Source organism: Staurois parvus, unplaced genomic scaffold, assembly GCF_062004578.1.
Source record: "Staurois parvus isolate SC_StPar_1 unplaced genomic scaffold, SC_StPar_1.0 ptg000282l, whole genome shotgun sequence".
NCBI lineage: Eukaryota > Metazoa > Chordata > Amphibia > Anura > Ranidae > Staurois > Staurois parvus.
Genome location: NW_028318078.1, coordinates 13,940,948 through 13,968,447, shown reverse-complemented (window position 1 = coordinate 13,968,447; position 27,500 = coordinate 13,940,948). Strand labels below are relative to the sequence as shown.

The following is a 27,500-nucleotide window of genomic DNA, read 5'->3' as shown; positions in this document are numbered from 1 at the left end:
AAAGTCCGCGCGGACCTTTTAATCCGGCTTGCGGATGTGGCTGTCAGGATGTGTGTAGGCGGGGCAGCGTGCCGAACGTGAGGGGAGGGGAGCTAGGCTCCTCTCACAGTCCGCCCTGAAGACCCGAACGGCGCGGGAAGACAGCGAGAGGAACGCAAAAGGTAAGTGAATTGACACGGGGGACTTGGCTTACTAGAAGGGGGGGGGGGGAATAGTACTGTGGGGGATGAAATACTATATGAGGGATGAATTACTTTATGAGGGATGAAATACTATATGGGGGGATGAAATACTATATGGGGGATGAATTACTATATCAGGGATGAATTACTATATGAGGGATGAAATACTATATGGGGGGATGAAATACTATATGGGGGGATGAAATACTATATGGGGGGATGAATTACTATATGAGGGATGAAATACTATATGGGGGGATGAAATACTATATGAGGGATGAAATACTATATGGGGGATGAATTACTATATGAGGGATGAATTACTGTATGAGGGATGAAATACTATATGGGGGGATGAAATACTATATGAGGGATGAAATACTATATGAGGGGATGAAATACTATATGGGGGGATGAAATACTATATGGGGGATGAAATACTATATGAGGGATGAAATACTATATGAGGGATGAATTACTACATGAGGGATGAAATACTATATGGGGGGATGAAATACTATATGGGGGGATGAAATACTATATGGGGGGATGAAATACTATATGAGGGATGAATTACTATGGGGGATGAATTACTATATGGAGGATGAATTACTATATGGGGGATTAATTACTATGCTTACTATGGGGGAATATTACTATACTTACTATGGATGACACATACACATCATTCATCTACTCTTGGTCCGGCCCCCGGGTCCAATTATAAAATACTTTATTATTTCATAATAAAGTAATTATAAAATAATTTCTTTGTGTTTGATTCCTATTCAAGAGAATTACTTTATATATAGTCAATATAGGCACAGAGGTAAATTTTTTTAACATTTTCTAATGGTGGTGTGCCTCGTGATTTTTTTCATGAAAAAAGTGTGCCTTTGCACAAAAAAGGTTGAAAAACACTGGGATAGAGTATAGAAGGGTACACCTGTCAGTTTTTTGCCATCCGTGTCTCAGTGGGGAGATTTCCCTTCATTTCCTGTTCCATAGCAAAAACAGGAAGTAAAAGGTAGACTCTCCAAGTAAGAGTATCCCGGGGTGTCACCAGAACTAGTGCCTCTATTGGAAGATTTCCCTTCTATTATGGTTCTGGTGAAAACCCCAAATTTTCTTTCACGCTTGGTGATAATGTTAAAACAAAACAAATATAGGGTGAAGTGAAAGGAAATCTCTTCAAAGTGAGGGAATCCTGGGATGCCACTAAGGTCAGCAGAACTAGTATGAAAACAACCACATATATAAAAACAGCACTTGCAACACAATTCCAATAAATGTGCAATACTTTATGGGAAGTATTGCACATTTACTTAAATTGTGTTGCAAGTGCTGTTTTTATATATGTTGTTGTTTTCATACGGTTTTGTGGCTGGAACAGCAGCTGCAGTTTTTACATATTGTTTTTGGTACAGGTGTATTTATTTTTTTGTTTCATCACCAAACCTAGTGTCCCGTTGGGTGATTTCTCCTATTTTACTGTTCTGTGTCATCCCAAAATTTGTGATGTTCTTTTTCTTTCGATGATAATGGTAAACAGGACAAATAGGGTGAATCTCCCTAATGGGGGCACAGGCTGCAATAAAAACCTGACAGGGGTGCTAATCCCACCACACATATCCAAATAAAAAAAAGGTTATTCCACTTTCGGTATTAAAACAAAAAGGTGCATTTTGTTTTTGTATTTTTGTTTTCTGCAGCTCAGGATAACAAATACACAGTCCCTGCACAGTGCTCCCATCAGCAGTGCTGCTCAAATAATTTTTATTCATCTTTTATTAATAAAAAGGACTAAAGGGAATGTCAACTGTACCTACAGTCAGGGTCACTTGAGGGCAAACTGAAGCCCGTCTGCCACCTAGAGGTGATCTAACTAGCAGATACGGATATTGATGGGTGAGTTTGGTGGAACATTATATCGTGAATGTAAGTAAACGTGTAAAATGTCTTGCTTTAAACTAGTGTTATTTTGTATTTTACTGACAATGTTCCGTAGGGTTTAGATTTTTCCAGAGAAAACAAACAATGCCCCTAGAAAAATGACACTCAATAATCCCAGCCATTCATTGATCTCTGCTGCCATCTACAGCTCAGACGAGTCTACTTATACTCCTTGTCATTGTAATATAATGCCTGTTAGGTCAACAATCGCTGTTTGCTTTTCGGGCTTTTATTTGTTATGTTCTGTACACAGAGTGAAACCAAAGCCCAGATGCAGCACTGAACTCCTCTACATTAGCCACTGTGCTTCTTCCTGTACAAACGTATGTACTTGTTAAGAAAAAGCAAAAGGAAATGTGGAAGTCACAATTCAAACCTTTTTAGTGGACTTGTAAATACACAAATTTCCAACAGCCAATTTATCAGAGGTAAAAATGGAGTATATATAAGCTGACAGTAACTGAACTTTTTGCAGAGCAGGGGTCCTGTAATCTGAAGCTAGAGTAGCTCTCTGCTGCCCATCTCATTTCCATCCACAGCCTACAATGTGTCTGCATTCTACCCCTTCTCTCCTGCCATAACTGTGCAATGTATTTATGCTGTTGAAACAAAAGAAAGTTCAGTTTGTACATGCTTGGGGGTTGGAAGGGGAAAGGGGGGTCCTCTTTAACCACTTGCCTACCAGGCACTTTTACCCCCTTCCTGCCCAGGCCAATTTTCAGCTTTCAGAGCTGTCGCACTTTGAATGACAATTGCACGGTCATGCAACACTACAACATGCAATACTTAGTTTCTGTTATAACATTTTGTAAAGGAGTAATTTTTCTCCTTCACTGATGTGCACTAATGAGGCTGCACTGATGAGGAGGCACTGGTAGGTGGTACTGATGGGCATTGACAGGCATCACTGATGGGCACTGAAAGGCAGCACTCATATAGGAAACTGATAGGCGGCACTGATAGACGGCACTGGTTGGAACTGTTAAGTGGCACTGGTAGACAGCACTAATAGGCGGCACTGAAAGGTAGCTCTGATTGGCACTATGTGGCATTGATGTGCAATGGTAACCACTATGTGGTACTGATGGGCACTGGTATGTGGCACTGATGGGAACGATCAGGTTGCATTGATGGGGCTACACTGATCATCAGGGCGCTGATGACCAGTGCCCCAATTATCAGTGTAGATGTCCTCTCTGAGGAATGCTGCTTACCGGCTCTCCTCTTCTCATGCGCTGTCAGCGTAAAAAAGAGGACTGCTGATAACTGGCATTTCCTGTTTACATGCGATCAGCTGTGATTGGACACAGCTGATCACATGACAGAGCCTATGTATTTGGCTCTTTACTGTGTTTGGCGATCCGCTGCATCCCAGGGACAAAGTGCATCCCCGGGGGCACACATGTGCAGTTAGAGTGGGAAGACATCATATGACGTCCTCCCATAACAAGAGAGACACTGCTCACCCGTCATTTCCTGCTATGGCGGGCGGAAGGCGGTTTAGATGTAAACTCAGTCACATTTACTAGTTCATCCACAATAAAGCTTTTCCCTGCAGTCATCGAGCCCATTCAGACCTTTCCAGTCCGTCAACATAAATTATTTAAGTTGCACATTGCTTTAAAAGTGGCTGGGATGTTCTGCTTGAAGTACTGGTCCCCCACTCGCCATGAGGAATTGGCACCTTTGGGGAGTTTGGCGGTTGGTGGGGGGAGGTACCCAACAGGTACCCGCTCTTATTTCTGCTGGACCACCTAGGTGGTTGGAAGCGGAAGCTGTCCTCCCTCCATCCCTGTAGTCTTCTGGGACATGTGACAGGTCCCAGAAGACTACGGGACCATTCACAAAGTGCAGCGCTACTCATTCATGCACAGTGGGCACCAGGCTTTGAAGCCGCAAGTTGTCATAGGCGAGTGCCCACACTTAGGATGCTGGCACTGGGGAACGAGGATGACCGGAGAAACAGGCTGTGGTGAGAACACTGCTGGACCATTGGGCAGGTGAATGGCTGTTTTTTTTTTTGTTTTTTTTTTAAAGTCACCAGCTACAGTTTTGGTAGCTGCTGACTTATTTTTTGTAGGTTGCTCCACTTTAAGGAGGCTAGCATTTTTGTTTAACTGTCAATTCAAATGGGGCTTCCTTGCAACCATGCCAACGTATGTTTGTGTACGGAATGCCCCCAGACATCTAATGTCCTGTGTATAATATTGGCTGACTGCTTTTCTTAGAGATTTTTCTCTTATTCCCGTATTAACATCTGTGGCTATAGCAGGCATATCCTCCCAATCAGTAAGCTCACAAGCTTTATCCTTGTGGAAATATTTGAAGCCTTACATTGTTGTAACCATATGATGGCATAAACTAATGGTGACCATTCCATGAAATACCAATGTAGAAGTGGTCTTTTTAGGGTGTAAAAAAAAAAAAAATATTGTACTGGGCATGTGATTCTTTTAAATGTGGAAATATTTGTTATATTCATGCATTGAATTAAGGTCCTTGGGTGCTGTCCTAGAAAGTCCTTAGTTCTTTTTCTGCTTTAATATTTTTACTTGCCAAACTGGAAAACAAAACTGCAGGAATTGCACTTAAACATAACCAGGGATGCCCTATCGTCTGACTAAAATAAAGCACACACTTTTCATTTCAGAAAACTAATATGTATGTATCATACATGTATATTGGCTGAATTTCAGAACATGATTTGCATGTTCTGAAATAGGCTGTGTTGCAAGGATGCTCCCAGTTATCTTATCACTTTCTTGTTTGAGCTAAGAAAGTTATTATTCCATAATAAAAAAGGTTAAAACTGTGCACAGTGAATCATACAGCAGCATGTCTTCCTACAGTAGACACCCAACAAGTACAATACTACACTAGAGGCATCCAGCAAATACAATACTAATTATCAGTACAGACACAGTGTCTATTACTAAGAAAAAAATAAAAAATTAAAAATGCATTTCTGTAAAAAGTGTACTTCACAGAACAGCACCTTTTTACTGAAAACATATTTAACCACTTCAATGCCGGGCACTTTCGCCCCCTTCCTGCCCCGGCCAATTTTTAGCTTTCAGTGCTGTCAAACTTTGAATGACAATTGCGCAGTCATGCAACACTGCACTCATATGAAATGTTTATCATTTTTTGAGACAGAGAGAGCTTTCTCTTGATCGTATATAAATCACCAATAAGTTTTTTAAATTTTTGCTAAACAAATGAAAAAAAACAAACATAAATTTTTCATAGTTTTTATTAAAAAATTTAATTTTTCTTCTTCACTGATGTGCAATGATGAGGCTGCACTGATGATGCTGCATTGATGAGGTTGTACTGATGGGCACTGATAAGCTGCAGTGATGGGTACTAATAAGCTGCACTGATTATCACAGCACTGATGATCAGTGCCCTGATTTTCATTTTAAATGTAAATATGAGGAAAGGAAATTCCAATAATTGGCCTTTGTTTACATGTGAACAGCTGTGATTGGACACGGCTGATCACATGGTAAAGGGCTGCTGTGGTTGCCACTTTACCTTCGATCTGTGATCAGCTGTGTCCAAACAGCACACGGTAGCCATCTTTTGGATATAGCATGGTTGACAAGTGGTTAAACCCAAAAATAAAACTAATATATTATGACTTACCAGTCTTTTTCTGTGGTGACTACTTTAATAAATTATTGTTTTGGCCAAAAAAATGAATTAGCGCCCAAATACTTGATGTGGCTAAATGCACCACATACGTTACACAAGTTTACAAGCATCAGGTTTTTTTTTGCCAAATCCCACTGCCAGGGAAAAAAAAAAGGACATCTAGCAGAGATAGAAAAACCATCCAGTCCGCATGTGGCCTTAATGAGAGTGGTTTTGCAGTAGACCAAATGCGCTTTACAGGCTACTCATACACTGAGTATGTTGATGGCGAGTCAGATTTTATTGCACATTGTACCAAATGCTACATATGGAGACTTGATATGTTTTTGAATTAATGAGACTCCAAAATTGATTGATTGGCACCTTAAAAGATCAAACTGCTACATAGTTTGATGTAAAACAATTGCTACCAAAAGGGCCAATGTACATGGGCTATTGTTTGCATCAGAATTGCTTTTCTCCCCATAAGCTATAAGTCAACAGAAATGCAAAGGCAGTCTTAGCAGCTTAGAGGGAAGTCATTGCAGGTCAGGAGAGCAAAAGCACCTGTGAAAAAACTAGGAATAATCCATCATTTATTGCTCCATGAATTACTGCAAACATGCCTATATCTAGACATAACCTTTGAATATCATGACATTATTCCTGCTACTATAATGTAAGTAATGAGATTATTTATTTGATTTGAATGCATGGTTTCTGTTCTTAGAAAACACTGTCATTTAACAGCAATTTGACCACACAACACATCTGCAATACCATAGAACACGCAGGTAAAAGTTCTCGCTGTTCAGATGCATTGCCATGCAAGGTCAATCCTAAATCAATAAACCTACACAAGAATATCAAAACAGGAACTTTTAATTTTATTGGCATTAACCAGGCAACCTAAAGCACCATCATGCACTTTCCTCTACTGTACTTTAAATAAATACGGCTTGGACACCAACCTCTGCCTTTAGTCCAGTAAATGGAAAATGACAGAGAAGCAGCACACTGATGAGGTAAGTACTCTGCATCCTTGAACTGTAAAATTACAGCACTGTGCAAAGCATCAGATCTCTCAGTGGCTGAAAAGGTCTACCCTTACTATTCCTATGTATGTATAGCTATTGCGACAAATTCAGCTATAGCCACCTTTCGAAGTCAGATAAGTGGATACCCCTAATAGATTCAAAAGTCGGTTTCCAAAGAGCTGAAAGAAGTTTTGGAAATTGTGAAATTTGTTTTTTAATAGTATGTTTTCCTTACAATGACCTAGATAAGGATTAGGTCACATTTTAGGAGCAATTCATGCAGAAAGTCAGTCAAATCCTAAAGGCTTATAAAAGCTATTCATTTGTAAGCATCTTTATTTGAATATACAAGTAAAAAAAAAGAAAACAAAAAATGAAAACATAATATCATAAATTCCATTAGAAAAGCTTGGTTGACGTGTGCATAGTGGGCATCTATGATGCTCTACCGTGGGCATTTTTCAAAATCCCAAAGTCTCTGCATGTAGGAGAGGAACTCTTAGTGCCGGTTCACATATATGTGGATTGGATGGAGTTTGAACCACATCCAATTCGCATGACATGTGAAAAAACATGGTTTGCCATGGTGCTTGTTCACATATGTACAAATAAAACTGCAGCGCAACAAATAACTCCTTAAATTCCTGTGTATACCAATGCTGCTGACCCTTACATGTTTCCACACAAAAGATATGTCATAAAATAGTGCAGTGTATATATCTCTATAACCTCATATATGAATTTAGGCATTGAGTGGGCCAATGATGTCAAGCCGCTAAAACAGGAAGTTTACGAGCCACCATCTTGGAAATTCCTGAACACAATGAAAATACCTTATAACAAGGATTTTTACTGTGGTGTCCCAGCAGGACACTTCTAAATGTGAGTGCGCTTTGTTTTTTTAAATAAATTACGCTATAGTTATATACTACACTATGGCAAGCGTTTCTGTTTACATATGTGGAGGGTTTGTGGGGTAAAGAGGAGACAGTACCGTTTGCAGCAGAGTGAGGAGGAAAGTGGAGTCATCTATGCAGTATACCTACCCGGGTTAAAAGGGAAAGGCGGTATTTGATCTATGCAATCTGGGACATAAAAGGAGGTGAGATTATATATATATATATGTCTCTGGTGGAGGAGCACCTATGGATATAAGCAATAAACAGCACCTGTTTTGTGAACAAATTATAAAGGCATGGATGAAGCACACAATATGGACTTTTAAGTCATATTCAATGTATTCACCGTTGTTGCATAATCACATGGTTTGGATGCCTGTTCACATATGTCCGCTGCGGATTCAGTGTGGTTTTAAAAAGAGTCATGTACGATTTCTAAGCAGTGTGGTCTGGTTCAGGTGTTGATTACAGGCTATTGACTTCTATGGTGACTGTTTCTAAACTGCATATATGTGTGAACAGGATAAGATCCTGAGCTAATCCTGTCCTGAACCTGACGTAAACCTGACATGAACCAGTGAACAACTACTGTATCAATTAGCTGTGAAACCTGAGCTTCAATCCACACCGCAGGTGTGAATCAGCTCTTATAGCAGTTTACATAAACCAAAGATCGGGGTGTTCTGTGCAGTGTGCATCACTGAAGGTGTGGATATCAGAGGGAGTTTACACTCACTACACTCATGCACTGAAGTTTGGAGAAGCAGGGAAGCTTATAGTTTGTCTCCTGCAAAGTGATGCACAGACAGAATTCACTGAAAGACACCTATATTAAGATGGTAAAAATGGTGCCACCTGCATATTGGATCAGCCACATCAATTGTACCACCCTTGACTGCCCACTTAAAGAAGAGCATGCAGCCGATCAGGGCTGTACATATGCCACAGCTGCTAACTCTTTGATGGTGTATGGATGCCAGAATATAAAAGAGTTAAAAAGGCAGAGAAAAATCTGAGCATTCTTTTAGCGTGGTCTGCAGCCAGACAAGATTCCTTTATTTCTATGTAGAAAGCAATTCGCTGAGATTTTCCTTCCTGGATTGTCCTCAAAGGATATACTTGGATACAGTGCCGGATGTGCTTACAGTAAATAAACTGGTGCAAATGAGCCTCTGAAAACTTATGAATGAGTGCAGCACATAAAAAACAAGGTCATACACATTTTATCTCAATGGTTTTAGCATGTACAGTGAGATGCTGTGCAGTTATTTGAGAGGAAATCCCCATCATTTTATATAAACCCGTAGTACTACCGCCAGTTAGTAATAGTGAGCAATGCGTAAATCCATACTAATAACTCAGTCTTACAAAAACACAGATTCATTTTAAAATAACCAACTGTATAAAAACAGAATCCCGATAATATTTTTCCCCAGATGACCTGCCTTGAAGGTATAGATCTTTACTGAAAGATAGATCAACCCAGGCGTGTCATTACACTACTGGGTAAATGTAAGCATTCATTTTTATATTTGTATTTGACTTCACCCGTGAGATCTCTCCAGTGGTGTAGAGGGTAAGAAGGTTTTAGGTCTATGACGTCACACATAACAAAATGAGTAGTAAACTGGCCATTATCCACACCACCAAACAGACCAGTTCTATGACTAGCACTCTACCTGTGGAGTGCATAATGAGAGGAAATTCTGAATTACCTGAATACAGCTGTACAATGTACTCATATTTCGGTTTCAGAAAAGTTTAAAATGCTACATCATCTAAACACTCTGCAATTCCAACATATCTGAAAGATTTTATAGTCTATAAAGTAGAATATTCAACTACATTAAAATTCATTTTATAAGTATATGGAAATTAAAAGAATGAAATCCAGGAAATGCTTTCACAGAATTTTACTTCTCAAAGCTAGAATGTTCCTTTGCTTTTATCCAAATCTGATCAAACTGTACCTAAATAGGTTTTTGTAACTGATCAAATTGTATCTAACTGGAATATAGAAACAGTATTTTGCCTTGTCCCTGTAGCTTTGACAAGGCTACATTATTAATCTATGAAATGGCACATGCATGCCCAGTTTTCCTACATATCTACAGAACCAATTCTATAGCTTTCTCTGCCAGATACAGAACATCAGAATCTTTACTGGAAACATTTAACAAAGAGCTTTTTATAGCGAGAAATGAATGCACAGTCACGTTTCTGTGTTATACCATACAAAAGCAAATGCAACACTCATATTGAAAGAAAATGTAGTGTTTTTCAGATTTTATATCATATGTCCAGGACTAAAATATGACATTTATATATATATATATATATATATATATACAGGGCTTTCTTTCTGCCGGAACGCGGCGGTACTGCGTTCCGCCACCTTTTTCTTCTTGTCCCCGCTCACCGACTGCCTCTGCAGAGCTGACAAGCTATGCAGAGCAGCGAAAGTGACAGGTGCCGGACGCGGCTTGTTTATGTCATGCTTGCGCGTGCCCGGCACCTGTCACTGCCGCTGCTCACAGCCGGTGAGCGGGGACATGCACGCTTCACCCCCCCCCCCTCTACCGCCAGCGTGTAAACATCGGGGGCGCGGACGATGGGCGAGGACACTATGCACGCTTCACCGCCCCCCCCCGCCGGCGTGTAAACATCGGGGGCGGCGCGGCGACATCAACGGCAGTGACAGCGTGGACGCAGGGGCCGTACAGCTTGGAGTAGGTAAGCTGCGCTCGGCTCCCTGTCACTGACTGCAGTATCATGTATTGCTCTAAATTTTTACTCTCTCCCCAGCCTGTGCCCACCTAAACTATCCCAACCACCTGTGCCCACCTAAACTATCTGAGCCCACCTAAACTATCCTCACCCACCTGAGCCCACCTAAACTATTTCAGAACGCAATTGCTCAGCGCTCAGCGGCGCCGATCGAGAGCGCCCCTCCTGTGCATGAGGAACAGGAAAGATAAATTCAGTGATGGACGGTATTTTTTGGAGGAAAAGGTGGCAACCCTAGGGGAGCCTGTAGGAGCAGGCACATCTACCAGACAGGGTACACATGCATGCTAGACTGATTTTATATCTATGCTGGACGTTTACAAACGGCCTGCCATGATTTTATATCTATGCATGTGTTCCTGGTGTCAGTACGGTACTGATTTTATATCTATGCGTGTGTTTCTGGTGTCAGTACGGTACTGATTTTATATCTATGCATGTGTTTCTGGTGTCAGTACGGTACTGATTTTATATCTATGCGTGTGTTTCTGGTGTCAGTACGGTACTGATTTTATATCTATGCATGTGTTTCTGGTGTCAGTACATTAGTCATTTTATATCTATGCATGTGTTTCTGGTGTCAGTACGGTACTGATTTTATATCTATGCGTGTGTTTCTGGTGTCAGTACGGTATTCATTTTATATCTATGCATGTGTTTCTGGTGTCAGTACATTAGTCATTTTATATCTATGCATGTGTTTCTGGTGTCAGTACATTAGTCATTTTATATCTATGCATGTGTTTCATGCAGATCATGCAAGAGGCAGCCGGGGGTCCGATGACATCATTTCCCTTATATGGTATGTACGGGAAATGATGTCATCGGAAGCCCCTCCCAAATTTTACTTGCATTCCTGTTCTCTAAAGGGGTGGTCCTAGGGTTTGATGGGGGCGTGGCCAGGTTTGGGTGGGGGAGTTCCACCACCTTTCCTCTGAGAAAAAAAGCCCTGTATATATATATATATATATATATATATATATATATATATATATATATATATATATATATAACAAAATAGCCAACAGATGGTGATTTATCTCTCTTTTCACTAGGTTACCAGGGTAATTTTAAAGTATAACTATTGAAAACATTTTTTTTTTTTTACTTTTCTATAGAGTGCAGAGGGATTAGAAAATCTGTCAGGACCTTATTGCCATCTGTACCCATTAGGGAGATTTACCGTCTCTAATTATTCTGTTTATTGTGATCAATTATCAATAGTTAAAAGAAAAATCACAAATTTTGGTTTATCACAAGAATAAGGATAGAGGGGAAATCTTCCAATGGAAACATTTTGGAGGGATTTTCTCTCCCTTCCTGCTTTAGCTATGGGACAAGAAGTGAGGGGAAATCTCCCCAAATGGACAAAGATGGCAAAAAACTGACAGGGGTTATAACCCTCCCTTACTCTATTCAAAATGGGAAAACAAGTTTTGTCTTTATTTCTACTTTAAACTGTATTGCTGAAAAATGCTTCTTGTTTACAGAGGTTCATGAAAGTCAGAGGAGTAACCTAGTAGGGTTTAGGTAAGGGGAGGGTTAAAGCTGAAGTTCCTGAAGAATGATCCTGAAGAAGCCACGTGCACATCGTGGTGTAACTCGTAGAGCGTGGTGACGCACTTCCGGAGGAGAGCGGAGACGCACTTCCGGTTCCTGTTCAACGCCATCTTGGTACACCTTTATCCCATAGTACACCCATAGCACATGGGAAACCGCAAGAGTGTACTGGAAGCAATGTGAGTATACATCTGTTTTGGTGTTTTCTTACTTATTAAACAATATTGCACTATGGAGGTCTGTTGTTTATTCCTCCATATGCATCCACTTTACTTGAGTCCTATTGCGTGGAGGATTTAGTAGAGAGACGCTAGTCCTTGACTGGAACCGTAGTGGAGCCAGAGGAGCCAGTGGAGCCAGGTTTTGAGATCCATCCAGTTGTGGGATACCTAAAGTGCTTTGGCCCCTAGGGGTCGAGACTAGGAGGTGAGGAGGCACTCTAGCCATTTAAGGATAAATCACATTAGAGTGTCACCAAGAGCACTTATATTTTGGAATGAAGAAGTGAAGCACTTTGTATTACATTGGGCACATTCATCATTTGCACTCATTTAGTATCACTTTATTGTGGACTGCATCTTATTTATTTATATTGTATTTTGAGCACTAGCCACTATTATTACATGGCGTGTGGGATCACTTTTTTCTCTTTACTGTATTTGTCTGGATAGCCACAAGATTGGCAGACCAGGCATTTGATTTTGCACTTTACAGATTGTTATATTCATTTATGTAAAGCACGTATCACTTTGATTGTATTCATTGTTTGTCATCTCATATTAATCACTAAAGTGTTTTAATTTATTATTTATGTATTTCACATTGCACAGATTTAACGTATATATGGATTTAAATTTTTAGCACAGTATTAATTTATTTATAGTTTGATATTTATTTATATTGCACTTTGGAAAATCATATTTGCCTAGCGCTTCACCATTTGTTGGTTTTTTTGTTTTATCCTGTGGTATAGGGAGTAGGTGATAGCAGCTGACACAGTTATTAGAAGTGTTGAGCGCAGGAGGATTTCTTTATATAAATAGTTAAAGTGGTACTAAAGGCAAAAAATTACATATATGATGCAGTCTGTAACTAGCATTAACAAATCAGTCTTTGTTCTTCGGAGTCCTTCTGTAACACAGTTTTACCACCTGTTGATCCTGCCAGTAAGTCTATTACTTACTGATTTTCCTTTAACAGACCAAGCTGTGCAACAAAATTGGAGGTTAGAAGGTTGAGACAATGTTTCAAACAAACAAAATTTAAAGGCCAAGTCCACCTTTTGGAACAGGTTACGTTTCACCAGTATTTAGGGTAGAACGCGTAACATGTTCCCACTCCTGCCACCACCGGTCCACCCCTGAGTGTGTCAGTGGGCGGGGAACCTCTCCCCATACCTGCTGTTGCTTTTCAAGAAGAGCGCACACAGCCATGTCATTCACTCATAGTTTCCTTTGAATGAAAAAGTACTGTCAGCCACCACAGCTGACGGCTTGTAATTCTGAATAAAACTAAAAGGGCACTGGTGAAGGCTGTCATGGTTCATTCACAAGCACTGCAGCTTTCAAACAGACATCCTGTATGGAGGTACCGGCAGAAAGCTGCAGGGCTTGTTTGCAGAGGCTTGACATTGTACCCCTGATCCACAGATCAGGTGAAATGTTTTCCAGGCTCCGCCAGGAAATAATAATAAATGCACACTTTTTTTCTGAAATAATATATGCATTTATTATTTTTACACGAAAGGTGAACTCATCCTTTAATTCTGACAGGGGTGCTTACAATAGTCAGTAAACAACCTTTATCCCAAAAGGTAAAAAAAATAAAAAAAAAACCTGTTTCTACTTAAAAAGTGTTAAAACTACTAGTACATCTAACACAATCTCTGCAGACAGTGCTGCTACCCAAGGGTGTCTCCACTGCTCCTCTTTTGATTCTCTTACACAAAGAAGTGTTATTAACCAGATCACAAGGTGAAAATAAAGGGGAAAAAAAACCTTAAACAGAACGTGAAATGCAGATTCCAAACTTAAAGTGTTACTATACTCAGGACCCTGCATTCACTCTGATCTCCCATAGTACACACAACATGGAAGTACAATTATTTGAGTAAATATAAACTGCAAAATACATTTTCTCATCAGCAGTTAGAGCAGTCTTGTGACTTCTATCAGTGTCCAGCCCAGCACCAGCTTAAGCTTGTAGGAGGAGTTTTCTTTCTGCTCTAGGAGGATGGAAACCCCCTGACCTCTGTCTAGGCAGTGCTGATTGGCCCTGTGCCACTCTCCCAAGAAAAAAAAAAACCCTCTAGCAATACACACCAAACTGCATGTGTGACCATGGGTTCAGTCTGTATCAGGTGGTCATTTCAACAAGAGGAGGGGCAGAGAAGGATCAAACAACCTTTTTACACAATGCAGAGGATTAACACCTTAGGTTCCACAGTAAGTATAACAAGCATGCTTTACTGCATATACAGACTGATTTTACTGTTGTGGGTTTAGTAGCACTTTAAGGATTGGTAACCTGCAATATGTTAAATGTTTGTTTCTAGTTTTAAATACACTTTTGCTGCTTTGCCCTGCATGAACTTGCAATGATGATGAAGATTTTACAAATATCTTCAAATTAGGCGTTTCTCACATTTCCACGCCCTATAATTCACGAGGATGCTGTATTACACTGTCAAAGTTCTTACTTCTATAATCAGCAACTGGTCATGATTCAGTCACATGCTTAACAACCAGCATTGAGAGCCTGTATAAGAGAGGTAAATTTGTACACCTAATGCTTTGCGGCTGTATAGGCTGATGACAAGTTGTTTTAATAGTAAACTTTGTAGCAGCTGCAGAATTCAATAAAGTTACATTGGATTTTCATATGACCATGTATCACTACCTAACAATTGTGAAACACTCACAACAATATTGTCTTCTGACTCAAGAAATATTTAGGATCATGCAGTAAAAATATTCAGTGTTCTTAAAGTAGACCTGGCAGGAGAGAAATGGGGGGGCTGACACTGGAGAACTCTTTTTCTAAAGAGACCACCGGTCTGTCTCTAGCTTCATGAATTTTAAATATCTAAACCCAAGAATAAACATTTATTTTATTACAGCTTACCAATACTTAGATCTGGCGGCTGAATTAGTTTTCTTTTGTCTTCAGGCTAAGAACATTTTCTGCAAGTATGCAAGTATATTCTTGCCAGAATCAGGCCGGCTCACACATGCAGGAAAGGCAGCAATCCCTACACATTTCCTGCACCGCATTTGAGATCCACTGTGGGTGCCAATACAAAGTCAATACAAATGACCTCTCAAGTGCATCACAATCACAGTGTGGTTTGCCCGCAGTGGATCACATGGTCCAAAAACAGCCATGTTATGCGGTTGCGGTGCAGCTCCAAAAAAGATGCCTGCACTTTTTGGGTGATACAGTGCGATTTGAGCACATTCAAAATAAATGTGTTCAAACTGCAAAACACTGAATCACATGTGAATTGCACAAGAAAGTGGTGTGGTTCCTGTGCAATTCACATGCAAGCTGCAGTGTGAACTTAAAGAGTAACTCTACTTTTGTTGAGAAAACAATCCCCTTTGGGTGATCTTTTTACATTGCAAAGATTTTAAACTTCGTTGCAGATTCCTATCTTTTGTTATTCTGAAGAAATAGCTGTTTGCCTGTGTCAATGTGCTCAGTGAATCTGTATGGGAATGATTTCAAAATGATCACAGCTGCACCTGCAGGGCCTGCATCCCTTTAGACATGATTTCCCTTTGACAGCATCTCATTTGCAGGGGATGTTCAAAATCTGATTTGTATCTTTGTGCAGACTTCTGGGAAAATCAGTAAGTCAAACACACAAGCAGGAAATGACATATCTGGGGGGGGGGGGGCATTATGTACACGGTCTGTGTACAGAACACCTCCAGGTTGCCATATTGCATTTTACAGATAATTACATCTCTGCATATTGAAAAGGGAAAGGTAATTTAATAACATTCAATTACAATATGACTTGTGTTGCAATTGTATACGATATATTTTATTTTTTCCCCACAAAAGTGGAGTTACCCTATAAAGCCTAGTATACACGATGGAATATTGTACAAAAAAATAATGCTTTTCTGAGCAATCGCCTGATAATCTGATCATTAGTACACAGCTTTTGAGAGCCGATCACGGCAGTTCATGTGAAAATATCTGAAGGGACAAGCACAAATATTTTTCATGTACGATAACAAAAATCAAATTTTTATTCAATCAGCACAGTATTCCTCTGAGAGAAAAATCGAGTAACCAAGACCGGGAATGCTCAGAAACTTCTGAAGTTCTATTTTCTTACTGTAACTTTCGCAACTATTTTCGAGTCCTTACACCACTTTCCTCCGTACTGAACTAAAATATCAAACCAAAATAATCAGCTGTCCCAGTTATCTTCTGTGGAGAACAGAACACCTCCCATTGTAATGGACAGGACAGGGGGTTTGGAATCCAAATTAGCAGCAACAGTCTAACGTTGTACCTCCATAGAAACAGTACAGTGGCTAGAAAAATGGAAAATTATAGTAGCCACCATATTTGTGGACTGATAAACTACATTATACTACATATTGTTCTTGGGCTTAGATTATACTTCAATACTTTATATGACCCAGATAAGCATGCAGCAAGTAAAGTCAAAGCTTCTGCTATCTATAGTGGTCGCAGGTCAGCAACTAAGAAAGTATTTGTCATTGATCATCAGCAGGAGAGTCAAACAAAGAGTCAAAATGAGCTTCTCAAGACAGCAGCTGCCATAACGCTAAATGCTCCTAAATGCTAATAAAACGCTACAAAAACACTATTACCAGCGTTTTTTTTAGCTTAAAAAAAATGCTAGTGTGCATGGAGTCTTAAAGCTGAATTTTAGTTTTGATTGTTAAGTACATTATTCCAGCTTGGACAAAACAGCACACAGCTGCTTCATGCTAGCCAGGTACAATTGGCTGCTATTCTAAATTGCCCTTCAAGCCATTATCTCCTTATATCTTATCAATGGGATGTTAAGAAAGTTCATAATTAAGAAGTGAGATATCAAGTCAGGAGGAATATTTCAGCATCTTAAGGTTACAAAGTCCAATTGCAGGGCTGGAAAACAATAATAAATAACCAATTAATTTAGCACTGTACAAAGGGATTTGCATTTAAAAAGGGAGGCCTGGAAAGGGTTTTTAATGTAAAATTATATAGAACACGGAGTACAAGGACAAGCTGTGCAGCAAAAAAGGAGGTTAGAGGACCAGTTCAAGGAAGATCTTGTCGTAAATGTCGTAATGTTAATTTTGAGTAGATTTGTCTCAATGGTTTAGTCAAGTGCAGTGTAGTCCCTCTGTTCTCCTGCCCATCTGTTGGTCATTGAATGGTCATTCAAACAGTCAATGCATACAAATCAAAATACGTACACCATTAAAATCCACATACAGTGCATGTTTGGCAAATAGAGCACTCAATGCTTTATAAATATATCTCATCAGAAAGCAATTTCTGGCAGGCAGGACGGAGACACAATGAAAGAGGATGAGCAGCTTCAGAGAACAGTCATTATAGAAACCAGGAAGAAGACTGACATAGCGTGTATTCATTTAAATTTTCCTCTCTGTTAAACATTTCCCTGGAAAAACGAGCATTTTTTTTCTCTGCAGGGGGAAGGAAGGGGGGGGGTCATTTTATTTTCTGTTGCCTTAATGTATGAGATATACCAAAGCAGTAAAATGAGGGTGGGTAACCTGGCGAATAAAACCTGCCAATTGAACTCCAAAAGGAAAGGCCAAAAAAGACCGTAAAACCGTGGCCTGAAATACATTGTGAGCAAAACTGGCATCAGTATAGGAACTACAACCCACTAAAACTTTGTAAACGTGCAAATGGAGGATCAGGCAGCAGCTTTACAAACCGGAGCCACAGAAGTCGAATGCTGAAATGTCCAAGATGTATCAACAGATATGGTAGAATGAGCCTTGATTGGAAAGAGAGGCTGCTTATCCTTCAGGGCCTAGGCACAAGCAATTATCTGGCTATTCAACCGGGCAATAATGGACCTTGAGTCTTAAAGTCCAGTTTTCTCATAGAGCTAAACCTGCACAGCCTACATTACATTTAAGCAATGCATGGCAAGGCTCCTTTGCACCTTTAGGGGAAAGAGTAAAGTGAAGGCAAGAAAAGAAAAAAAATCTTCATTATCCAGATACCACCATAGACAAAAATTAACCTAAGGGTCTGCTATTGCTACCACAATAGGCTGGACATATGGTCCCGATAGGGCAAGAGAAGCTTTGAGCAGGGCCTCAAAAACGATTGTCTGCAGGATCCAGCAAGTAGATGCCAGGTGGATCCAGCTTGATATGTTTGCACATCTCCTCCACAAGAACTGAAATGGTGTCTTTCAATTTATTTATTTATTTATTTATTTATTTTAAACACAGTGGCAGAGGGACTCCCTTCCAAGGAAAATGGAATCACCTCTTATAGCACGTCATTCTCTTCAACATCCAACCATCCAGGAGAATTTGAACTAGATTGGTGAAAGGAAACAGAATGACTGTATCCATGTGTCTTTTTAAGAGACTTAAGTTGGTTGCAAGTTCCAACCTAGGAGAAGACATCTGTGTGGAAAATTCTTCCCTGCATAAAGTAGTTCTAGAGGCTGAAGGTTTTTTACCTTCAGTGTGCCATTGGCTCCTGCTGCTGTCAATCACAACTAGAAGAGAGTGGGTTGGGACTGAGCCACACTCTGTGTCCCACAGACACGAGGCAGCTCAGGAGCGAGCACGCAGGAGTGCCCCCAGAGCAAGCAACTTACTCTGGGGGCACTTGGCAAGGGGAAAGGGCCAGAAGTACCAGCGGGGAACAGGAATAGGAGGGCCCACTGGTTAAGGCAGAAATCCTGGCAGCTAAATTAAATATAAATCAGACTGCTCATGAACACCCCCCTTTACTAAAGCATTTTTTTTTCTTAAACAGCCCAAAGTACCTGAAGCAGGGTATAAAGGAGAAAGTAATGTGCTGCCTGCAGCCTCTAGAATCTATTAGGATATGCAGGCAGGTAGACTGCATCAATATTCTGCATTATATCATAAAATTAGGACATAATAGCTTTGCTTTCCTGGACAACTCCCAGTTCCCACTGTGGTGCTCCATCCCAGAGAATAACAAGGGTGTTTGTTTGCTTAATGCTACAGCCATAGTTTTACACTGATCTGCAGCATGCAGTTGACAGGCTGAGGAGCTGTACAATTGTGGTTATGTGGGTTCCAAGGAAAATTACTGTAGTAGAAACATACTTTCAAGACACAGAAGAGAGTGTTTCCAGAGGAGGGGGCACTTAAGACTTCTAAATGGCAAGCTTCTACGCTACTTTGCCAGGGGAAATTGCCTGAAATTAAAATATTTTCAACCTGCTGGCTGCAAGTGGTAAAACTGAAACAGTAATTTAATATTCCGTAACTATCTGATAGATAAAAAGTAAACTATGCTGTTTTGTTAGTAGTAAAGAAAATGTATTAATAAATCAATTTAATAGGTTTTCTTAAAAAATAAAAGGCGACTCACTTCTCTGCAGTAACGAACTAAAAACCCAGTTCTTGCATTCAATCCCACCTGCCAACAGAGGTTAAGAATGGAGCTGAAACTGGTTAAACCAGACCAAGACTTGCTACATAAAGCAAAAAAGGGAAGTACAGTAGATCTCAAGTTTCCACATGTTTGCTGAATATCAACCTTCACAAGAAGTGGGCAGGAAGTTTTGCACTCTCGGATTCTAAAGATTTACAAACTGTGCTTTCCTAACACAGAGCAGCCAGGGTAAGCGGCAGTCACTGAGGAGAATGCTACAAATCTTACCCCAACTTACGCACTGATCCAAACATCTGTCACAAAAATAAAAGCTGTGCAATAAACCAATAGAGTACTCTCCACATACCCACCGAAATTCAGTCTTTAAAGCTGAAACATAAATGCAGCAGGATTTGTCTCGTGACTTCACAAGTTGCAACACGTTTCGCTCAAGGAAACATCATTAACTAACTTAAAGTGCTAAACTTCTGCATTTCTCATCTGTGCAACATAGATGGGGGATGGACAGAAAATTACTTAACTACGGGCTTGGCCAAAAAAAGAGAAAAAAAAAGGAACTATTCTTGGAATGAAGCCAGAGGGGTCAGCAGGCTGAGGAAGAAAAGCGTTAAAAGCGAGTCACTCCTGTTATAAGAAAAGGCTTTACCTACCCAGAGAAGCAAATACATTTTGTGTCACTGTGTAAACAACTAACATGTGTCACACACAAACAATACTTCATTATTAAGGCCATGTAACTATGGTAGCATATACTTTCCACTGCTAAATGTAACCGTAAAACACAGACACAAAGACAGACTGTTTTTTCACAGACAGGAGGCTGTGAGCAGAGATTAGACCTGCCATGGCAATGGCGTCTTCTATTTTTCCTTCTGTATGTAGAACTTTTATCCTGTTCCCCTAAATATTCTCCCTGCCCAGTAGGATAAAAGTTCTTTGATGTAGAGAAGTGGAGAGAAACATAAACAGCCCCCTCTTCAGTGGCCCAGCCTTTTCACCTCCAGCAATGGAAAGAATTCATCTGCACCCTGTTCATCCCTATTCTATACTCTTTCCCTATCTAAACAGACAAGCCACAGTGCTTCACCAGCAATCTGCATGTGGAGTCCACATACACAGCACAAAGATCGATTTGGAAGCACCAGAGGTAAGAAAGTATCTGTTTCCCACAGCAATCAATCATTTTAGAATGTTTCTCTACTGCTAGTTATAAGACAAAATAAAAGTTTGTTTAAGGAGACCCTGTTAACTTAAAACACTGCAAGCAAAAGCACAGAACAATCAGGTATTTGAAAGCTTGCAACTGTTAAAATAAAAAAGTATTTTAAAAGCCTAAATCCATGTTTACTTTCACATTAAATAGTTTGTTAGGGCCAAGCTGATCCAAAACAAAACACAATTTCCTTTACCAACTACTTGTCAGCGCTGTACAGACTATCTGCAGCATACATTACATACAGTATACAGCGCCATGTTCCTCCATGTTATGGGGACTTCTCACCTGCTGCCAGGACAAAATAGTTTGTACAGCTTGTCTGAGCTTTCAGAAAGCAGGGGGTAGGGAGCTGAAGTTACACTCTGCAGAGCTCAGTGAGAGCAAGGACATACACCCATTCAAACAGCAAACAACAACAGAGCTGAGACTGTCAATCACAGGCTGTGTTCTAGAGCTTCCTCCTCTGTCACATTTTTATCTCTTGCTGTAAGGAAAACTTGTCAGAAGTGACTCATACAGATAGCAAGGAATGAGGCAGCAAACATATGACACATAGGCCCCTTTCACACAAGCGGTGTGATCATGTCTGCCTGTCCGCTTTTCAGTCATACCCTATTGGACCTTCCATTCTCCTCTATGAAGTGGCGGATGAAACAGACTTTTGTCCATGACCCAATCCAGCACAAACCGACAGAAGTGGATAGTTACCCCTCCATCTGGCCAGATTGGATCGGGGGGGGGGGGGGGGCAGTTGGGTGTAAAATGGACAGTGAAGTCCATTGACATTCACCTGGCTGTGCTTTCTCTGCATAAGCAGAGTGGAAAAATGGATTCAGCCCATGTGAAAGGGACCTTAGTGCTCGTTTGAAATAAGTACACAATGTAGAAGGATATGCCTGGTTCATATTTCATGTCTGAGGTTTACAACCACTTTAAATATAAAAAATGCAGCTTACCGTTTTAGGGGACTCTTTTCTGATAACCAAAGTATTGAAAAATCCTACTGTCTTTACTACAGCTGGCCATATATGGATCAAAATGTGTCCAGTTCAGCAGGCTATAGCTGACAGCACTGATCAGTGTATTCTAACAAGGGGGAAGTCTTCCTACTGTCAGAATGAAACAACTCAGCAGAAGGATTGCCTCATCCACCTTGAATGGATGGGGGAATTGGGACAGTTTTTTCCTTCAACCCGCTGGCTGAAGTAAAAAAAAAAAACAAAAACCCCGACACATGTATGGGCTAACCAAGGGTTAAAGATTTTGAAACGGAGCTTCTCCATTGTATGCTAATGAGAGGAAACTAAGCCAGTCCTAAACCTTTATATTGGAGAAGACTCATGCTGAGCTTGTTCAGAAATGCATGCAGTCTGCCATGACACCAACTCTTAAGAAACTGAGTAAACATGCACATCAACCAGTGGGTTGAACAGGAAAATAAATAAATAAAAAAATTACAGATCCCTGCATCCACACAAGTGATGTGAATGTAGGGGACTCCCCCCTTCCCTGTCAGAATACATAGATCAGCACATGCAGCCATTGGCTGCATGTGCTGATAAAATGCTTGTTTTCTAGCAGGACCATTTATTTATTATTTATTTTAGGAACTTATATATCGCTGTCAATTTACACAGCACTTTTATATATATATTGTTCATTCACATCAGTCCCTAACCCTCAAGGGGTGTACAATCTAAGGTTCCGAACTTACATTCATACATGCATATACGAAGGCCAATTTAGACAGGACCCAATTAACCTACCATCATGTCTTTGGAATGTGAGAGGAAAGTGGAGTACCCAGAGGAAACCCACACAGGTACAGGGAGAACATGCAAACTCCAGGAAGGTGCTGCTGTGGTTGGGATTCAAACCAACGACCCTACTACTACCACCAAGCAGAAGTGCTAACCATTTAGCCACTGTGCTGATTTGACAGAAGCTGTTCATTAGACCAGTTTCTGTTGAACACACAGGGGAACACACATACTGAAATTCATTTTGGTATATGTATACCCAGCTTAAGGACTTGTTACCACAGGTTGTATGACTCCATGCCCCGATGAGGGCCCTGCAGGTTGTACCATTCATGTCAATTGGGAGGCAGCAGCTGCAATGACAACTGCTCCCGATTTGACATCCATGAAAGTGCACGGCCCAAATGCAGGCAGATTGGTAAGAAAAAGGTTTACATTTATTTATTTTGGTATGCTGTGTGAATGAGAACACAAAACATACAATGGGGTTTTCTCAAATTTGACTACAAAAGTAGACATACAGATTTGAAGCGGAGGTGAAAAGCAAAATCACTATGTGGCACTACGTAAGTGGGGCAGAGCTTACATGTGGCATAAGCAAATGTGTATACAAAGCAAAACATTAAAAACTACAGTGGCTGCCCTTTAAGGAATTGGATGGATCATCCAATCAGAATTTTAACTGTCAGTACAGAAAGAAAAAGACTATTTCTGCTTCATTAGTGCTTTTGTGCTTGTGTTAAAGACATTTGACATCAGTTTTAGACAATTCTAAGACCCTTAAGCTGACCATATACAAGTCATTTTTTTTGTTCAACCAGCCAGTGTGTGGATGAGGTAATCCCTCCTGCTGAACTTTTGTATTCAGACAGCAAGAAGGTCTCCCTGCCACCAGAATACACACTCATCAGCTCTGCCGGCTACAGCAGACAGGACTGATCGAGAAAAAACATTTTTTCATAGATCGTCAGATCAATGTGTGCCAACTATCCTACCCATACATGGATCGGGATTCGGCTGGTCCCTGCTGAACCAACTGAATTTCAATCCATGTATAAATGGCTTTAGAGGTGAGCAGATACCTTCTGTCTGCAAGCAGTCAGAGTGCACATTTGCATTAGTCGCAGTGACAGAACTATGTTTAGTGTGAGTACGGTGTTCGGGCATCAGTTATGCTATGATTTGTAAAGTAAACACCAGCAATATGGAGCTAGGAGAGTTATAATCAGAGGTAACTTATTTGACTTGTGGCGTTTCCAAAAAATGTTTTATGATCTTGAAATTCTACTATAAACTGAAGAATCGCCCATAAAAAATGCTGGCAGAAAAGATAAAGGGAAAAAAAACAAAAAAACAAACCAAACAAAAAACAACTTACTTTTTACATAGATACCATTTGCTGCTAAAATAATCTTCTTAAACTTAAGTCAGGGACTTGGGCAAGGAAGCAAACCATTACAGGGGTATTAAAGCGGAGTTCCAATCAAAAGTGGAAGCTCCGCCTATCTGCTTCCCCCCCCCCTCCACTGCCATATTTGGCACCTTTTGGTGGGGGAGAGGGGAGCGGGTACCTGGTTTAGACAGGTACTCGCTCCCACTTCCGGCTCATTTCGCCGTGGTTTCACGGGTCCCAGAAGACCAAATGAGAACGCACAGCGCGACTCGCACATGTGCAGTGAGCACCCAGCTGTGAAGCCACAAGCTGCCACAGCCTGGTGCCCACAGTTGTGATGCCAGTGCAAAGGAGAGAACAGGCAAAGTGACAGCACGGGTGAGCACATCACTGGACTCTGGGACAGGTGAGTGTGCGTTTATTAAAAGTCAGCAACTACAGTTTTTGTAGCTGCTGACTTTTAATAAACATAAAACTGACTGGAACTCCACTTTAACTGTATCTGAACACCACAAACTGAAAATGCTATTTAGTTCATTTTAAATATTCACAGCAAACTTACCCATCCATTCATGTCTCCATGCCTTATTTTGTTGAGAAATCACTTTGAAAAACATCCCCTAGCATGTTTAGCCATAACCATCTTAAATAAGGGCAGATGATTCATGTAGCATTTTCTCCCTGGAATTCATTTGCCCTTAGCTTAGGCAGGCAGGAGGGTGCACTTGGCTGAGAAAGCCCCTCCTTTAGGATGAAATAACAAATGCCCATGAAGACTCCTGGGATGTATAAAATCAGTTTGCCCAAGGCCAAAAACCAAGAAGCCATTTAAAAAAAAAAAAAAAAGGGGGGGAAACAACAAATAAAAATAATATACTGTACTTTCTTATTTACAGTATTTACTAATGGTAGTTGAAGAATTTAGTTTCACTTTAATAAAGAAATGCTAGAATGCATAAAGAATCTCTTTTTCCCCTTTGGCTGGTGTAAGACAGATCTCAGAAGCCTGGAATGTAATTATGCAAAACATCTGCCACTCACTATCGTAGGGGACAAAAAAAAAATTGCTTAAATTATCTAACTGTTGGATTTTCAATTTTACTTCCTGCATGCTTGTTCCAGGTCAGATGACAGTGTATTGATACTAGCGACAGCCAAGCAAGTATTATTTCTAGGATGTCTGTATTGGTTGCAGCTGGATAGATGACAGCAATGGTTATACTTCATTTTCGCTGATTATACATTTCCTTTGAAGGACCAAGCTACCTTAAAAACAATGCATCATTTGTAATAAAAGAGTTAAAGCAGAACTCCAGTTAATTTTTTTGTCCCCATGCATTGGGACTGTGCCCACCCTGCATGGGTTAACTGCTCATTTTGTCCAGAGGCTCAGGGAAAAGCTATACTTACACCATCCTCTGCGAAACCGCACTCCCCCACATCCAGTGGAGGACTGTTCCTGCCGTCCTCACATCTGGAGCTGGTCTATGGGCTTGATGATGTCAGGAACAGCCAATTCACAAGACCGCTAGCATGTGGGGGGTGTGGGTGCAGGAGTGGTGGGGACCGGTCTTGCACTGGCAGTATCATCCAATTTGGTAAGTATATCTCTGCTTTCCAAAACCCTAGACAAAAACAAGCATTCAACCCATTCAGTCGGGCTGTGCCCAAATGTCTTCTTTAAACCTTCCACTGGTATCTCATTTTTCTCGGAGATTTGGACCACCAGGTTACGAACGAGATAGATTCTGTAGGTTTGTTCTTAAGTTGAATTTTTATGCATGGTACAGGTACATTTTTTTAAGTGCAACTCCAGCCAAAAAAATTATTCTTAAGTTTTGGACATCATAGAAAAGTGTTAACTGGCCATGCAGTAATGTGGGATTGCCAACATGTCCACCAGATAGTAGGTGGCAGCATGCTGTGAGCAGCAAGATGGCCACCTGGCAGTTTCCGGGACCTGCGTGACATCACGCTGCCTCAGTTCTTAAGTATGAGTTGTATGTAAGTCGGATGTTTGTAACTCGGGTACTGCCTGTACTGAGCACCTATTGTGGCTGTTGAAAGGGTGTCTCGCGGCTAGATTTCTCATTTATTTTATATTACCGAGAAAACCGCAAAGCATTAGGGGGACCCACAAAATGTGGGTAGGAACATCATCAATTCCAAAAACTAAAAAAAAAAAAAAAAGAGAACTTGTGGCTAGATACAAATTCTGAACTCCAGATTACATATTTTGTACTACTCAGTTTAAACGATTTCATTTGATTAGGCAGTCTGTTGTGACCTACAGTTTAACGTAAGATGGCATAGCCTACAGCTAGATTATACAGAATTCTCAAAAACTGCAGAACGCGCACTTCTTTCTTTACTGCTCCAGTAATTGCCACTTCAGGCGCTAGAATAACAAGTTTGATGACAGAAAAAGTGTACAACACACCCTAGACATTAAAATAAAAGGCTCTATGTCTCTATGGTCAACTGGAGAATATAAGGACCACAAGCCAGGTATGTCCCTTAAACTGTGACCAAATGCTGAAAAAGCCCAACAGCAAACTTCAGCTCATCATACACAATACAAAACACGCTTGTTTGTAACCTGAACCAGGAAATAATGGATACATTTTGATTGCAAGCAAATGTCCTTGGTGCTGATGGAGTTGAGAATCAGTACTCTGCACAATTTTTTTTTTTTCAACAGTTTAGTTTATTAAGTTCGCACAAAAGTAGAACAAAGCAAGGTACATAACAGGCAAACTTATGGCAAGCAGTAGCAATACAATGCACATGACACTCCAACGCTAAAGATCATAGAGTCAACTTGGCATCCTAGGTGAATGGGGGGGGTGGAGAGGGGAAGGAAGAGAGAAAAAGGGGGAAGGGAAGGAAAACCCCCAAGGAGGAGGGGGGAAAAAGAGAAGAGGAAGGGGGGGTGAAGAAGAATTAGGATAAAGGCAAGGAGAAAAGGCAAAAAAGGCAAATCATAAGCATAAACAGTAACCAAGCAAATAAACATCAAAAACTGGACATACCCACAAGAGAATAAACCAAATGGTTTATACCGGTCGGCCTTGAGCCTCCACCCACCCAGCCCATATTTTATCAAATTTAGCTGGGCAATTACGGCTCATATAAGTGTGTATAGTGGAAGCACCCCGTTGATTACCGAATTCCAGCCCGAGACGGTCGGCAGAGCCGACTGTTTCCATTTCAACAAAATTTCCCTCCTGGCATAGTAAAAAGCATAGAAGACAAACAAGCGATTATGCTTAGATATCTCCACAAGGTCCAGAAGACCGAGCAACACAATCATTGGATCCATGGGAATAGACAGTTTACTAATAGCGTTAATGGTAGCCAGCACCCCTACCCAGAAGGGGAGAAGTTTGGAATAGTCCCAAATCATGTGAAGAAACATACCCACCTCCAGATCACAAGTAGATCCAATGTCAATCACGAT

At 40.6% G+C, this 27,500-nt stretch overlaps 1 protein-coding gene across 3 annotated transcripts in view; it reads right to left on the bottom strand.

The window, feature by feature from the left end:
* Positions 1–27,500, bottom strand: part of PRKCD (protein kinase C delta) — a 128,960-nt gene that overhangs the window by 80,037 nt on the left and 21,423 nt on the right. The window contains exon 1 of one of the 3 annotated variants that reach the window (XM_089681964.1): positions 19,648–19,666. The exons of the other annotated variants lie outside the window; for them this stretch is intronic. The gene's annotated coding sequence lies outside the window, so the exon portion shown is untranslated. Of the gene's footprint in view, positions 1–19,647; positions 19,667–27,500 lie in introns of those variants that run through there. 3 annotated transcript variants of the gene reach the window in all.